The following is a 16,174-nucleotide window of genomic DNA, read 5'->3' as shown; positions in this document are numbered from 1 at the left end:
GATGTAACCATGTATCTTTAAAATAGACAGCGCTGATATTGTTACATAGTTAACATTCAAAGAAAAATGATATTCATCCTCAATAACATAAATATTTGTCTTTAGGCAATGAAAGCAATATCTTAAATCTCTATCTATTCCAACATGTCTACCTTTCTCTATCATAAGATTATGACATGAACAGCGAAAATTAGAAAAAGCTCTTCTATACTTATATGCTAAATCTAAACTTAAATATCGTTCAACATTAAGTAAAGTCTTAAAGTACTTGTAATGTAATGCTTTAGGAGAAGAATCAACAGCATTATGCTAGTTTTGTCAATAACAATCAAATAAGCGTTGCTTAAACATATTAATGAAATTTAGATCATCACCGACATCATGAGAGATCCATACGTAGCCAAAACCAAATTGAAAAAGCATATCTTTAATGTTGCCAGCCCATGTTTTCCGTCCAGATTCGTGTAGTCGTTTTAACATCAAATAACAATGTTTTGGGTACCTATGATCTCCCACACGTGTCAGTTTTAACCAGTATTTAACACAATTTGTCATATAGATAGTACAGAGAGGTAATCTTCCACATTCACCAAGAGCAAAATAGCTTGTTGTATTTTGTGACAAGTTACAATATTGTTTACAGAATTTAACTTGTACAGATTCAATCTTATTAACATAATTATAACCCCAGATTTCTGACGCATAACACAATATAGGTTTTACCATTGAATAAAAAATTTTGAACATATCAATAGGATCAATGTGACCAAATTGTCTTTGAAAATTGAATATACAAGCAGAAGCTTTAAGTCCTTGTAGTGCAAGCATCTCTTGTGTTTTGGACCATACTAACTTTGGTGTGAAAAATACACCTAAATATTTGTAAAATGGAACAACTTCAATAGGTTCATTATTAAACAACCATTTTTCAGTTTGTTTCAAAACACCGCCATTTCTAAAAACAATGATTTTCGTTTTGCTTAAGTTTATCTTCATCTTAACAGATTTACAATAATCTTCAATATAATTTATTTGCTGTTGTAGATTTATAACGGTGTCAGAAAAGCTAGACACATCATCAGCAAACATAAGAGCAATTAACTCTTCAATGTCATTGGATACAAAAATACCTCTATTACATTTTTCATGCAAAAAAGTAACTAGATCATTTATGAAAAGTGAAAAAATTATCGGACTTCCAACACAGCCCTGCCTTGTTCCAGTATTACATGAGAAGAAGCTTGTTAGTTTGTCACCAACTTTAACACATGATTTAAGTTTTGTATACATAGATTTTATTATTATTAAAATTTTCCATTGATTTTATTTCTAGAAAAAGCGTCCCATAATTTTTGATGCTGAATACTGTCAAAAGCTTTTGCAAAATCTATGTATATACAATAAAATCTACCCCGTTTCTTCGACAGGATACTTTTTTTCTCAAGAGAGTGAAGAATGCATCATTTTGAGTGATGTGTTGACAATTTACCCCTCTTTGGTGAATTGCACCATGATGCAGGGACAATAACAGTTTCATATTGCTTATGTTGCTCAGCATTATCAACTAAAACGTGAAAGAGTCGATTTAAGTAAAAGATAAAAATACTTATTGCGATATTATCACCAAGTCTGTATTATTAGAGGTCTGATTATTGAGAACTATTTTCGGTGTTACTTCTCACTGTTCTTTTCGATTTGTACTTATTTGTTTTTGTAAAGGTGTATTATACAATTCCTCTTTATTACAAAAAAGAAAAGTGAAAATTAAGACAAACAATCCAAAATTTGACACAAATTTATACGTTATACAGATATAGCAAATAAAATAAGTAGAACACAGCTTGTATATCATTAATACTTTTTCTTACAAAAATGTCTAAAATATTCTAAAATCTAATCATAGGATAACGATACAATCAAAGCATGTAATATCAGGTCAAAAAGATAAAGTTCAGAAATATAAAATTCAGCAAAGATGATATAAAGAGCCCACGCCAACTCAGTTATAAAGAGACAATAATTCAGAAATTAAAAAAAGAGAAAGAAAGAAAGATATGTTGATTTTATTGTTCATTTGTTACATGGTAAAATAATCGATTAGTTTAAAACAAACTATATTATCAGAACAGAACAGAACAGAACATTTCTTTTATTTCATAGACAAAGATTACAAAACCAACATGTGAACAAATAAACAATTAGTTTACAACATAATATATATGTTACAGCGTTTTTAACTATAACTATACAGGATGGTGATGTGAGGTATAACTATTTCCGAAACATTTATGGTGGATTGTATTTAAAAGGCGGCATTAGTTTTATAAATAATATATGTTAAATTGACTATATAGTTCTTGGCTAAGTATTTTGCTAGTGTAAAAAGTTTATCAGTTCAAAGTTTGTAAGTTAAATAACAAATCTATCCAACATGTATATAAACCAAGTATACAATATTTGTAAGACCTAACAGATATTATTTCTCTCCCCTGAAATATTTGTAAGCTTCACAAGATATGTACCTCCATTCTCCTAATATTCTTAATACATTCTTTTGTAAAATTCTCTTAATCTGACACTTAAATTCGTTTAATTCAGATATAGTTCCATATATATATATACCTGTACCAAAGGAATCAGAATGAACCCGTCTCATACACATAACCAACACCAACAACAACAAAATAAAACAATAATATGAAAATATCAAAAACAATATACCAAAGCGCCAATAGGTTTCTTGATATTTTATAAAATCATTGAATGTTGTGAGATGTTAACGCTGTTGATAATTAATAGACAATAAAATAGTGTGTTTTACACACTTTAATATCCGAATCGTGAGAGGGAACAAGTTTATGCAACATACAAACTCTTGTAATAATGCAATAAATACTATTTCCTACAGCAAGAAATTGTAGAGTGCATAGTAGGATGTGTGATGTGAGTTACTTTTTTCAATAAAGTCAAGGTACATTAGTGCAGAACTAGATCAAGCAATCCTTGAATGAAACCTAAATATCTTTAAGCTTAGAAAGATATTTAACTTTCTCTTAAAAAATACAGGCACTTGCTGTACTCACATATAATTTATTTTTTACACATCGGTATCGAAACAAAATGTATCAAAAAATATGATCAAACAATACTAGGAGATAAAATAACAGCAATATTTTTTTCCTCACATAATGCTATCATGATGTCGTACTTTACCCAAAAATCTCGTTATTTAATAAATAATATATCCCAAACAGTGATTTTATCGTTCAATAACATCACTGTTTGGTGTTCTGATGCGAGGAAGCGTAGCGATAAAATCACCGATTTGGATATATTATTTCGATTCTAACACGACATCAAGAATAAATGTTGCCGTACCTGATAATAAGCTTAATGGCACCTGATTTGTTTCCGTACTTATTTTCAGCGCGTCGCATTTTTTTGTGGTTACGTCACATGTATATAATGATTACGTCACATGTCTAAATATAGAACGTCAACAGTGATTTTGTTGCATAATAACACACACTTTCGGTTCTTCTATGTTCAATACGGAAAAATGCGTGTCGTTTTAGAATATAAGTTATAGCCGCTCTATTTAATGTATATGCCTATTTAAAACAAAGTTTATGTATTTCAACAGCTCTCCAAATGTCATCTAATGTCATTGATCTACAATAATAAAGTAAAATTAATTCAGTCTTTATTTGAACATGTTTTATTGAAAAATAGACAATTTTATTTTATTTCGGTTAAGTATGGTATTACAAAGTCAAACATGTCAATCATTTTAAAATCAAACAAACAATAATGTTTCCTTTTTATATATATTTGTTTTGAAGTCACGAATTCAATTTTTAAAGGGTATAAAACTATATCTTATGAAGTATTTTTGTTGATTGATATAGTAAAAATTGAGTGTTTCCATAATCTTATGGTCGATCTTTTAAAAAGATTTGTTGCAATAATGTCTCTATTATATAACACTCAAAAATATTGTTCCGGAACAAGACAGTATGTCGACGTTTTAAGTAAGGTTTTAACCGTTTAGAATGATTTCGTGCATCCGCCATTCGCTTTTAAGGCACAATACTTCCTTAGTTCTTTCATACAAAGCATTTATGAAGTATTCTGTTTCAAAATTCAAATATTTTTTGCAGATGATTTTACGTTTTACATTTCATTTTTGTGCGATTATAATAATAGTTATCTAACTTTGGCAAACATGTTGTATTACTCTCCAACAACTATAATTGTCGTGATTAATTATGACTGTCACATATTATTTGTATTCAAATCATTCTAAAAGGACCATGAATAAAACAAATTTATCTTGTAAATTTTAATGTCAGGTGTGATACATGTATTCATTGTAAGCATGAAATATGATATAACTCAAACAAATTATATCATAATTTAACCATTATGTTTGGCATTTAGATATTTAAATAGGTAAATTTGTGAACATTCGAATGTAATTTATATCGGATAAAATGTATTTAATTCATTCACACGTATGAGCAAAAAGATTTGAAGATGTAAAATAAATTCTTTATTTCAACAGGAAAAATCTTGAGATAATTGTTAATTTAGATAAACAACTATAAATATGATATCACATGTCACATTCATTAATTGCAAAATTAAAAACTTGAAATGTGTGCAGAAATTATACAGTTAATTATTCTTATATTTTACCACCGACATGTGTGTTTAAAAATATCATTAATTAATACTAAATATTGAGAGCTTCTCCGTGACATAGTTGATGCGTTATTTTCGCTCTTCTGATTTATTAGTTCGGCACTTAAAACAAGACATTATACGAACTTGAGCATGCTGTTTATCGTTCCTTTGCTTTATCCTGCAGCAAATTTGCTAATATTATTGCAATTAACAAATACTAGACGAAGAGTATAATTTTCGCTCTTGTGCAACGTACATTTTCCAACGGAGCAACCTCCTACTTATTCAGTATAATATATTGTTGAATACTATGAAAATATGATATTTTTAATGTAAGCATAACCGACAATAATAAAAATGCAATTCATTTACCAATCCCTCCAGAGATGATGTTATTTTAAAGATAAGTTAGATAAAAAACTTGTAGAAGCTCTGTGTCACAATTCTCTCTATATATATTTTCAGATTTTTTTCTTTAATTACATTATATGTCAGACAACATTTTTGTCACATATGAAATGGCTGCTACAATGACAATTTGTTGACACTTTTTACAAACATCTTTGATTACACACATTGTTTTTATGAGAAATTGTCCACGAATACTTAACTAACCAAATTATTTTTTCAAACGTTGAAACCAGGAACATATGTAAGGTCAATGTCTTGAAAGTCACCGATAATTCAAACAGACACTTAAGTACAACAGACCATAACTTAAATATACGCTAACGTTAAGCTAAATTGACAGATAGAGTTTCATTTTGTACAAAATCTGGTCATTGAACTGTAAAATACAATGATAAACACTAAGAAATACAAACATTGAAAGGATTACACGCGCTTACATTGATGACATTGATATTAATCATATCAATTTTATTAATCAAGCCAAAGGATACTGTAATAAGTATATCACAATGATTACACAGGTCAATACAACAACAATCAAAATATGTTTCGTTTGAACTACCTCAATAGATTAATCTTTAGAATATATGATTATATACTGCGTTTATCTCGATGAAAAAGTAACAAAAATACAAGATTGCATCAAAGTAAACTAGTGTTAGACAAAGCGGAAACAATCACTTTTGACAGTGTTTTTGTTCAATACAAGCAAATTGAAAGAATCAAAATAAAATAATATTATTTTGAATAAATAACAGATTCAATTTCAATAGAAACATGAACTTAAAATAATAAGTAAGAGGCAAGGTGAAATAAGGATTTTTTCCAACCTGGAAGTGCATCTACACTCTATATCCTGCTCTGCATCGTATTTTTTAATTTACTAAAGCAAATATTATTATAGCACATGGTAAAAAAGTATAAAAGCAAACAAATAAGCGTAAGCTATCAGCTTGTATTGAGATGTTCTATTTTCTACTCTAAAAATAGAAAACCTTTTTTTTTTAAACCAATCACAAATTTTAATGGTACAAAACATTGTCAGTCTTCGGCCGGACATAATTCGATGAAAGGAAAAAAGTTATTACAAATTAAAATTAGAATTAATTCTGTTTTTTACAGAAGCATGTTAATTTGATTCAACGAAATCAAAAGTACAATAAATGGTAAATTGTGTACAATTTAATCGTTAACGTGTAATAAAATTTAATCTGCAAATAGATTCATTCATTTATTGAAGTACATAATACTTTAATTTAAAAAATCAACAAGTAATAAACACAAAATAATATTGTCTTAAAATATATCGTTGTCCTAAATAGATAGTATAATATATAGTCAGTGTTAAATCTTGTTTTAAATTGATATTTTACTACATACTAAAACTTTAACAGTTGCAATTTACGTGTAACCTATTTGAAATATTAATTATATTTTATAGGTATTGGCAACAAAATATGATAAACCACGCGGAAATATTGAGGTTAACAACATTGACCTCAAGATAACCTGCAACTGAGATGATTCAGAAAATAAGATTATGTATGACAGAAACCAGATGCTGTACTGTCATTTCTTGTATGAAATGATAAAGGACATATTTAATGAAATAACTCCCCAAACCTTTTGTTTGTAAATTTGTTTATCACTTTTATAGAGTAAAGTGAATTTTAGACACGGTCATCCACACTTATAATCTTTTAACTTGCTTTTAACACGACTTATCTAAAAATGTATACATTGGATGATTCATCGTGATATAATTTGTAGACTTTGTGGTTAAGGCTAAACATAGTGTTCGTTTTCAACTTTTTGTTGTTTGAAGATCAAACAAAATGTTTCTTTCGAAATAAATAATGTTCATATCTGCATCGATGGAGAACATAACACATGCTAAATAATATTGCTACATGTATTCACTGTTAACAGGGACATGAAGCTTTAACATTAAAGCAATCAAAATTATAATCAAAAAAATAAATCAAAGACAGCCATTGTATATTTAAATATTAAACAGTATACAAAATAAAAGGAATTTGGCTTAAGGTGACAACATATCTCAAAAAAGATTGACTGTAATAATGGCTAATAGTTGACCAACTGTTGATTTTGGAAAATGTCAAGGATAAATTTTAAATTTGCCTAAAATATAAATAGACATCCCCTTTCTTTTTATAAATTAAATGTAACAGGTGAGATGTAATTCCGATGGATATGTACATGAATTCCCTTGGGCCATGTGAGTTTTTTTATCGTTCATGCCAAGTAATTTATTAAATTGAAAGGGATTATGACAAAATGTAAACTTATTTTGACTTTCACCCGTTCACTCACTATATACCTATGAATATTTTGACACTTTAATTTGTATAAGGACTTAATGTTAATTAGAATTTGGTTGATATAACTACCACTATGTGTCAAAAATTTCCATTTTTCCATGGAAACAAATATCAACTATGTAGTGTCCATGCCCTTAAGGCAAAACGACGTTTAAGGTTGAAGGTAACACATTTGAGGCGTTTTATTTACAAAATAGGCAGGCTAAACCTTCGCTGAACACCTAATTGCTTTCTTATAACATTTAGAGAGGCGAATTGCTTCTACTGGAGGTATTTGCCTCAGAGAATATATGCACTCTTAATAAGGTTCATATATTGTGAGAAAGAATCATCAAGTTTACTATTATTGCACTTTGTTTGCAATAACATACGCGTCTGATACGGTTAATGATCAAGTAATAATAATGAAACACACACATTTTTAACACACTTAAGCCTTTACTTGTTATAACTTATAAAAACCTATACTTAAATCTAAAAAACGGTGATTTTATTTGTGTCATATCTAAACTGATAATATACACAGGGCTTTTACAGGACAAAATCTTTAAAAACAAGAACATGTAAAAAAAGGACAACTGATGGGTCGTTCAACCCAACACGAATAACTAATAAATCATTGCTCCAGTTTTTTTGTTCTAACTCGAAAACATTTTCTAATTACAGTCCTAATGTTTGTACAATTTCTATCCTACGGATGTAATTATACTTAAAACTAATAGCTTACTATATTCTTTCTATATTCATTTCTTAAAAATGATATTTGATTTAATGTTTAAATTATAAGAACAAACGTTTTAAAGGATTTTCTCCATACATATGAAGATTTAATCATAACCGTCGTGTAATTAAAATAGTCTACATAACGATATACATGTAAGTGATAGTTTTATATTCAATTTGAATAAATAACCTTAATACTAACCGAATGTCGAATGAAATCTGGTCACCATTTCAGTTGATAGACATAGGTACTGCGGTTCTAGTTGGCTTAATGATAAACGTTACAACAAGCTATACCTCGTTAATCATTCTAATATTATTCTGTAATTGAGCAGTCATATAAAAACAGTTATCCTATAGAAACAGAATAATAAAATATATCCTTAAGATATTACTTTAGTAATGGTATTGTTTTATATATAAATTTCGGCTCGTTCGGAACATTCAATAGATTTTTATTGTTTCAATATCCTGATACAGAAAGATTATAACATTATGACCGGGGTTCACCTCTTGACCAGACAAAACTTTCATTCAAAAATAAAATTTATTACAAATTGAAAGACATAAACGAAGATTAAATCACGTAGTCGCTAATTCAATAATTGCAGAAACGTGTTTCTCAATTTGGATGAGATTGTTTTGCATTACATGTCAAAAAGTTTACCACGATGACAGTACATATGTTAAAAGTAAAAACGTTCAAAACAAATTAAAGGAAACAATTAACATGCTTGTGTAAAAAATATTCAACCTTTACATTTTTGTAATGACAGCAATAGTGATCCACCTGTATTTTACTTACAATTGTTATAATAACTTTATTTTTCAATAAATATATCTCCTTAAGTAAAGCCCTTCTTTATGTATGCTCAATCAAAATATACCAGAAGTTAACGATCATAAACACCTAGGAATTATTCTCTCTAATAACTGTAATTGGCATTCACACATTGAATATATAACCGAAAAGGCTTGGAAGCGCGTCAATATAATGCGAAAGTTGAAATATTCTTTGGACAGAAAATCTCTTGAGATAATTTACACTTCATTCATTCGTCCTATTCTTGAATACGCAGACGTCATTTGGGGAAATGCTTTTCAATATGAACTCGAAAGCTTAGATAAGATTCAGAATGAATGTGCTAGGATTGCTTCAGGTGCGACAAGATTAGATTCTATCGAATACCTAATTCAAGAACTTAATTGGGAAACATTAGAACAAAGACGGTATAATCACCGATTAATTTTGTTTTATAAAATGCATAACAATTTGACTCCCGACTTTCTCTCTTCCTTAATTCCTGATCAAACTAATACAAGGTATAATTTACGTAACTCTGATAATACTGCTGGAATATATGCGCGAACTTCTTTATACTACAACTCCTTTCTTCCCTCTACTATACGCGATTGGAACAACTTACCAACCGAAGTTCGGAACTTACCAACACTTTCATCATTCAAGAACTTCTTAACACGTAACAGGAAACGCACACCAAAATACTACTATTCTGGTAACAGAAAATTACAGGTTCTCCATACACGTCTTCGCACAAAATGCAGTTCTTTAAATTATCATCTTTTTCTAAGAAACATATCACCCTCACCTTTATGTGAATGTGGTCAAGTCGAAAGCAACTATCACTTCTTCTTTGAATGTTATCGCTACAACTTGTACCGAAATGAATTATTTATTAATATCCAAGCTTTTGATATCAATCTCGATATTCTTCTCTTCGGAAACCCTGGCCTATCAGATGATGATAATTCAACAATATTCTCTAACGTGCAGTCTTTTATAGCAAAAACTAAAAGATTCCTTTAACTATTTAACACATAACAAATAATTATGAGACTCTCCTTCCCCTTTTTCTCTTTTGAATTACTACTTCTTTCATACTCCATATATATTTGTTTCTATTATACGTTTGGTAATATATATTTTTCTCAGAAAATTTTAGATCACCAGTTCGACACCGATATATTTAACAACTAAACGGAGAAGAATTCTATAAGACCTAGTCTTTCGTTCTAATCCTCTTCTTTGAATATTGTCAAATTTTATATGTGTATATATTTCAAATGTTATTATGTACATATTCTGAGAATAAATATGTTTAAACTAAACTTAAGTAAAGCCCCTATTGCAACATTGATATGCGCTTAAAACAAACCCCTTAACTGATCTCTTGGTTACATGGTTCATGGACATGGTACTAAAGATTAAATATGTCTTTTGTTCGACAGCAAACTTTGGAAAGACAATAAGCAACGTGCAATTTAAAATATAAATGAAAGGTTTTGCATTAACGTAGAACAATGTATATATCAGAATATTGAAGCCTCGGCTGAATTCAGGCTTATTAAGGACGACAGAGTTTTTATCTTAACAAGCATGGTTCAATTCTACTATGACGATCATTAGGTGTGATGCTTTAGCAAGCAAACAGAACGTTGATTGGGACAAATCCTTAAGATATTTCATTAAAGGATATGAAAACCTAAAAATCAGGAAATAGCTTTAAAATGTTTTAACTTTTCAATTTGTCTTTGGCATATAATGACTACACAATTAAGACAATTTATTTTTGGAGGATAGTGGACTAGTACAAAATATTTTTTTTTTCCATAGAAATTAAAAAAAAATTAGGCCAAGAAAGAGTATGGTACATTTAAGATATAACCAGATAATCATCATACCTATTGATTTATGTACAAAAAAATGGTTGCTAATAATATATCTTTGCAGGTCTAGTAAATTCACGAAGTTTATTTTTATATAACGTATTTCATCAGCCGACAAACCAGACGTTATAAAAACAGTCTAGCATTGATCCTTATCATTAATATTGTAATTCTCATTTTTGTAATGTTTTATACACCTTTACGATAATTCTTGCGTGTGTTTTTGTTCAATCTTTGATTGAAACAGGTGTGTTGTTTATCTGCAGTTCTTTTTAATGAATAACGAAAATAGTTTGGAAAAAACTTACACCGGATAGTGTGAAAAGAGTATACAATCACACAGCTTTGAATTGCATTCCGTTTTGCTTTTGTTTCTTGCATATTCCCGAGAAATAACAATGTTGGAAATAAGTGTTTTTGTTATTTATTATTATTCATACATCTGATTAAGAAAGCAATTTTAATACAATCATTTTTTGTAGTTTAAATATGATAAAAATAATTTGTGTAACATAAATTAGCACTTTTTAATATCAAACGAATACAAGGGTTATGAATATATAATAACAGAAATTAACAGAATATATTGATTTTAAAGCCTGGTTAATAAATATTTCTACTTCTTAATTGTTCAACATGTTTTATTCTTCTTTTATCTCTTGAAATAACATAAGTAACAAACAGTGAGATAAAAAATGGTGTGTACCCCTCAACCATTAATTCATAATCAGATCTAAAATATTTTGATAATTGAAGCGCAAGATGCCAGTATAGCATAACATCTCCACTTTAGTGAAATGAAACGGGAAAAGAATAGCATAGAAAACAATAAGCGAATGCATATAAATTACAATTACATTTTTTGTTTAGTAACTACTAGTAGTATTAAAGGTAAAGACTTGACAAGGTGTTGTTTTTCAACAGTGTTTTTTGCTGTGTTATTTATAAGATAAACAAAATCTGAAGCTTTGATTTATGTGATGGTCTTAATGGTAAGTATAAAAATATACTATGGCAGTTTCTGAACTTATGACCCTATTTGACGGTTTTTAGATACTACAAACATTGATGTAAGAAGTCACGATAGCAACTTGAAATCATGTTTTCTAATACTTTAAATCTCTGTTCAAACATATATTTGTATTTCATTATGTGTAAAAAGTAACATTCTACCGAACAAATAAGTGAAAAGCTGTTAAACTCTACAAGGTTAAAATTGCAATGTTTATTGGTAAAAACATCAAATATTAAGATAATGATAAAAGAAAAAACATTATAAACGTAACTGTTGTCTCCTTTAATCTGTATTATTATTAATCTGTTTTTGATTATCTCTTTACACAACAAAATGCATGCATAAATGATGCAACGATGCACGTTAATTACAGCGTTTATCATAATGCACCTTTCTATAAATGATGCTTTGGTAAACAAACATACTTTCATGTTAAGGACAGACCTCCTCCCTTTTCCCCAGACTACTCAGTGCAATTAGTTTAATGAAATGCAGGGAACATAATTACTATAACTTTATAGGATATTTAAACTTTATAGGACAGATATCTGTGATATTAAAATTCACAGAGATATCTAGTACTATAAACAGCTATATTTCTTAAAGAAAGATGATGTTTAAGCAATGCATAATACATTTTAATTTGGTCAGTTTAGTCATTTGTTCCAATATATCCTTGACATCTACTTTTCTGAGGTTAGTCATACAAAAAAAAAAAAAAATAAATAAATTAATAAAGAAATAGTGTAGTTGACACTAAAATATAACAGCCACAGAACATTATATCCTTGATCTTACTTGAGCCTAATGAAATAAAGATGTACATTCGAGCCTTGATTTATTTCCTGCTTACGATCTTTCTTTCTTTATTTTAAAGTCTTGATTGATATTCAATACTGAAAAAAGAGGACTAGACCTGGTTAGACCTGTTAATATATTTTGAAAAATAACAATAATAGCAATTAAAAACACCAGCATCTTGTACAAGCACCTTTTACATTACTTTAAATGTTTACCATTTCAAACATCTAATACTTTTTTATAAATGAAATGAAACTTATTCGCGTAATTTACTAAAATTTCATGTTTTGCTGCTGATTTCCCATGCTGATATAAAGACATATAGAAACGAAAAGCGTAGGGAATGATAGATTTACGGATTTACGAATACATAAACTCCTATATTTTACCAAGCATCTAAATTTTATTGATAAAAAAAAGAGTTATACGTAAGCATGACTTTGTTTACTTTAGGAACTTTTTTTACAAACTCTTTTGTTATAAAAAGAAGATTTGAAAAAAATTATTTTAAGTTTACATATAATGAACATAACATTATCTTTCCGACTTAATACTTACTGTTTTTAATTATTAGATTTATTGAGCAAGGAATAAAAAAGAAAGAAAACCGCGGAGAAATATAAGATTATAACCTAGGCTGATTGTTATATTTTTACACTCATAGCAAATGTTATGCTGTGAAATGCTTTTACTTACCTTACTTAAGTCTTGTGATATATCTTGTGACTAATCGGGATAATTGATTCCACTACAAAAACTTAATTGTTTTCACGATTCATTATTGCTTAAGGCGGTGCTAGGGGGGCATAGGAGATGAATCATCTCAAAATCTCGCTTAATAGAGTCTGCAAATTTTACCTTTATACGTTGTGTTTATTGCTATCGCGAAATCTCCGCTTTCAAAATTGTCAGCAGTTGATAAGCAGTCCAAATATCATAAATTTACATTTCTGAAATTTAATATGTTGCACAAAGATATGCAGAAATAGTTAGCATTTAGCATTTTGTAAATTGTTATTTAATATAGGTGCATATCAGTTAAATTGTTGAAAATTCTAGTGCTCCGCTGAGCTAAATGTCAAATTTTGACATTAATGCATTAATGCAGATAATATGCAGTGCATACGTCACCGTAAAGAAATATATAATATACATATAGGAACCTTGTCTGTCTAATTTCTTTTGAAATCTTTTTGTAAAAGCACATGATGCCCAAGAAACGAATGATTTTAACAAACCCATTAAATATAAACGATTTTACACTTGTCTAGCTTAATAACAATTCGACGCGACGACAATTGCGTTTCACAAAAACACAACCCTCTGTTGGTGGTTCAACGAAAAATTGCTCTTTTTAATGTAAACGTTTCTTAATAAATAGAATATTATATTCGTGTAAATTTGATACTAAGATTTACTGAACACGTTTAATAAAACAATATTATGATCGCCAGAGGCTCTCATAATATGCTTTTATTCAATACAGTCAATAAATTAAGTATTAAATCTACATTCAATCAGTATCCTTTATTTATCTCAGCAATCACATTCAACAAAATAAAGATATTACTACCGATTCATCAAGGTCTTTTTAAAGGAGTAAAAGTGTTTAATGTGGTTGGTTATACTTTATCGTTATAACAGCATGCCCAATTAATTGTCGTGTCCCTAAGCAATGTAATAAATGCATAAAGATACAATCAATGAAAGGAATGGACACTTGTTTTGTTTTAATGTCAGAGTTTATTTGATATGAATGCATATATATTTATGTGTAAAAACTTGTATTTTAATTTTTAACTTATGAGTTTCGGATATTATATATTCATGAAATAACGGCAATTTTTTTACATTGCAAATATGCTTTATCATATAAATCATTCCAAGAGTTATATTGATTACCGATTATAAGTATTTTAAACGATGATTAATTTATGAGTCATGTATTTATAGTTATTACCTCTTAATTGCAATAATATCAAACATTTGTAATAAGTTAAGTAAAGTCACATAATTTATTTATACTTATTTCTGATCTTAGAAGATCTCAACATAGAATTCAATACATGTCTGTAAATAGAAAAACTACATGCTTGGCTTATATCTACAGTTTAATAGTTAAATTAAAGATTAATACCAAAGCAGCAAAGGGTGGACTTTACTTTCAGTCAAGTGATTTAAATTAATTTTGATTTAAATACATGTTTAATGTTTTATTCTAAGCACGTAAGGAACATGACTGTTATTGATTGAATCATATGTTATTGATCTGACGTAGATTGTTAATCTAAACTTTTATAGACCAATTTGCATATAAGAAAAACTATGTCAATAACATTATCAACGTAAGACAATCCGGGTAATATAATGACTCTTACCATACAAAGAGTGACATTTTGAGTGCCATAAAGATACGTGACGTATGCAGTCTGATATTCACCATTGGTAGCATATAATAATAATAATAATAATAATAATAATAATAATAATAATAATAATAATAATAATAATAATAATAATAATGATAATAAATGGTTCATCATACAAAACGTTTGTTAATAGACTCTTTGAAAGCAATGACACATTGAGACCTCCTTATTGTGAGCTCACATTTTGGAAAACAAAATTAATTTCACGGCTTTATTATAATAAAATGACACATATGCAGGCATTCGTCTCTTAATAAGTCACAAGTGCGGGAACGGAAACGATGATAGATGTTTTAAAAAGTTGTCCTTTAAGTGTTAGAAAATGGGCAAGGTAGTGGGAATGTTCACTTACTAGTCCGAGTTCTGATTTATTATTTCATTTCTAAACTAAAATATATATTTGTTTTTTCCTATTTTTTTGGAAACGTTTATACCGGGATAAGGAATATAGTATTGCCTGACGTCGCAAATTTCTCAACAAATGTTTGAAAACAAATTTAAAAATGTGACAATACTATATGAAAAAGAATGAAAAATCGTTAAATATTTCAAAAGAAATAAATACGGTAGTTATACATATATGTAACGAAAATAATAAGTATATGAAATTTGGAAAAGATAACCATGAACAAAAAGAGATTCCTGGTGGTATTCAGGATGTTTTATACTACTTAAGAGCACCTGCTTGACCTTCTATAATTAAAATGTGAATACTGGTGACTAGTCTTTGTGAATGGAGATCCTTTTTCACAGGTTTTATTAACAGCATGTAAAACATGTCTTAGACAACATTGTTTGACCTGTAATACCCCAGCCAGCATGACCATATCGGGCCGATATAGGATTAATGTCGGCATGTCGGCAAAATATGCCGACTATTGGCCGACGTCGGGCCGCTGCAGTGCCGACATATTGAGTATTTTGAAAAATTCTAATTGCAATGCCATTGTTTACTTAACAATGTGAATAAATTGTCCTGTGTATGATTTCAATTACTAGAACAACATTAACCAAATTTCATGTTAGATCAAAAAAGATACATCGGGTCTGCGTCGGGCCTACATGACCTATCAATGCAA

This window comes from Ruditapes philippinarum, unplaced genomic scaffold (assembly GCF_026571515.1).
Source record: "Ruditapes philippinarum isolate M1 unplaced genomic scaffold, ASM2657151v2 ctg3013_1_1_1_1, whole genome shotgun sequence".
Taxonomy (NCBI): Eukaryota; Metazoa; Mollusca; class Bivalvia; order Venerida; family Veneridae; genus Ruditapes; species Ruditapes philippinarum.
This window is presented reverse-complemented; position numbering follows the sequence as displayed.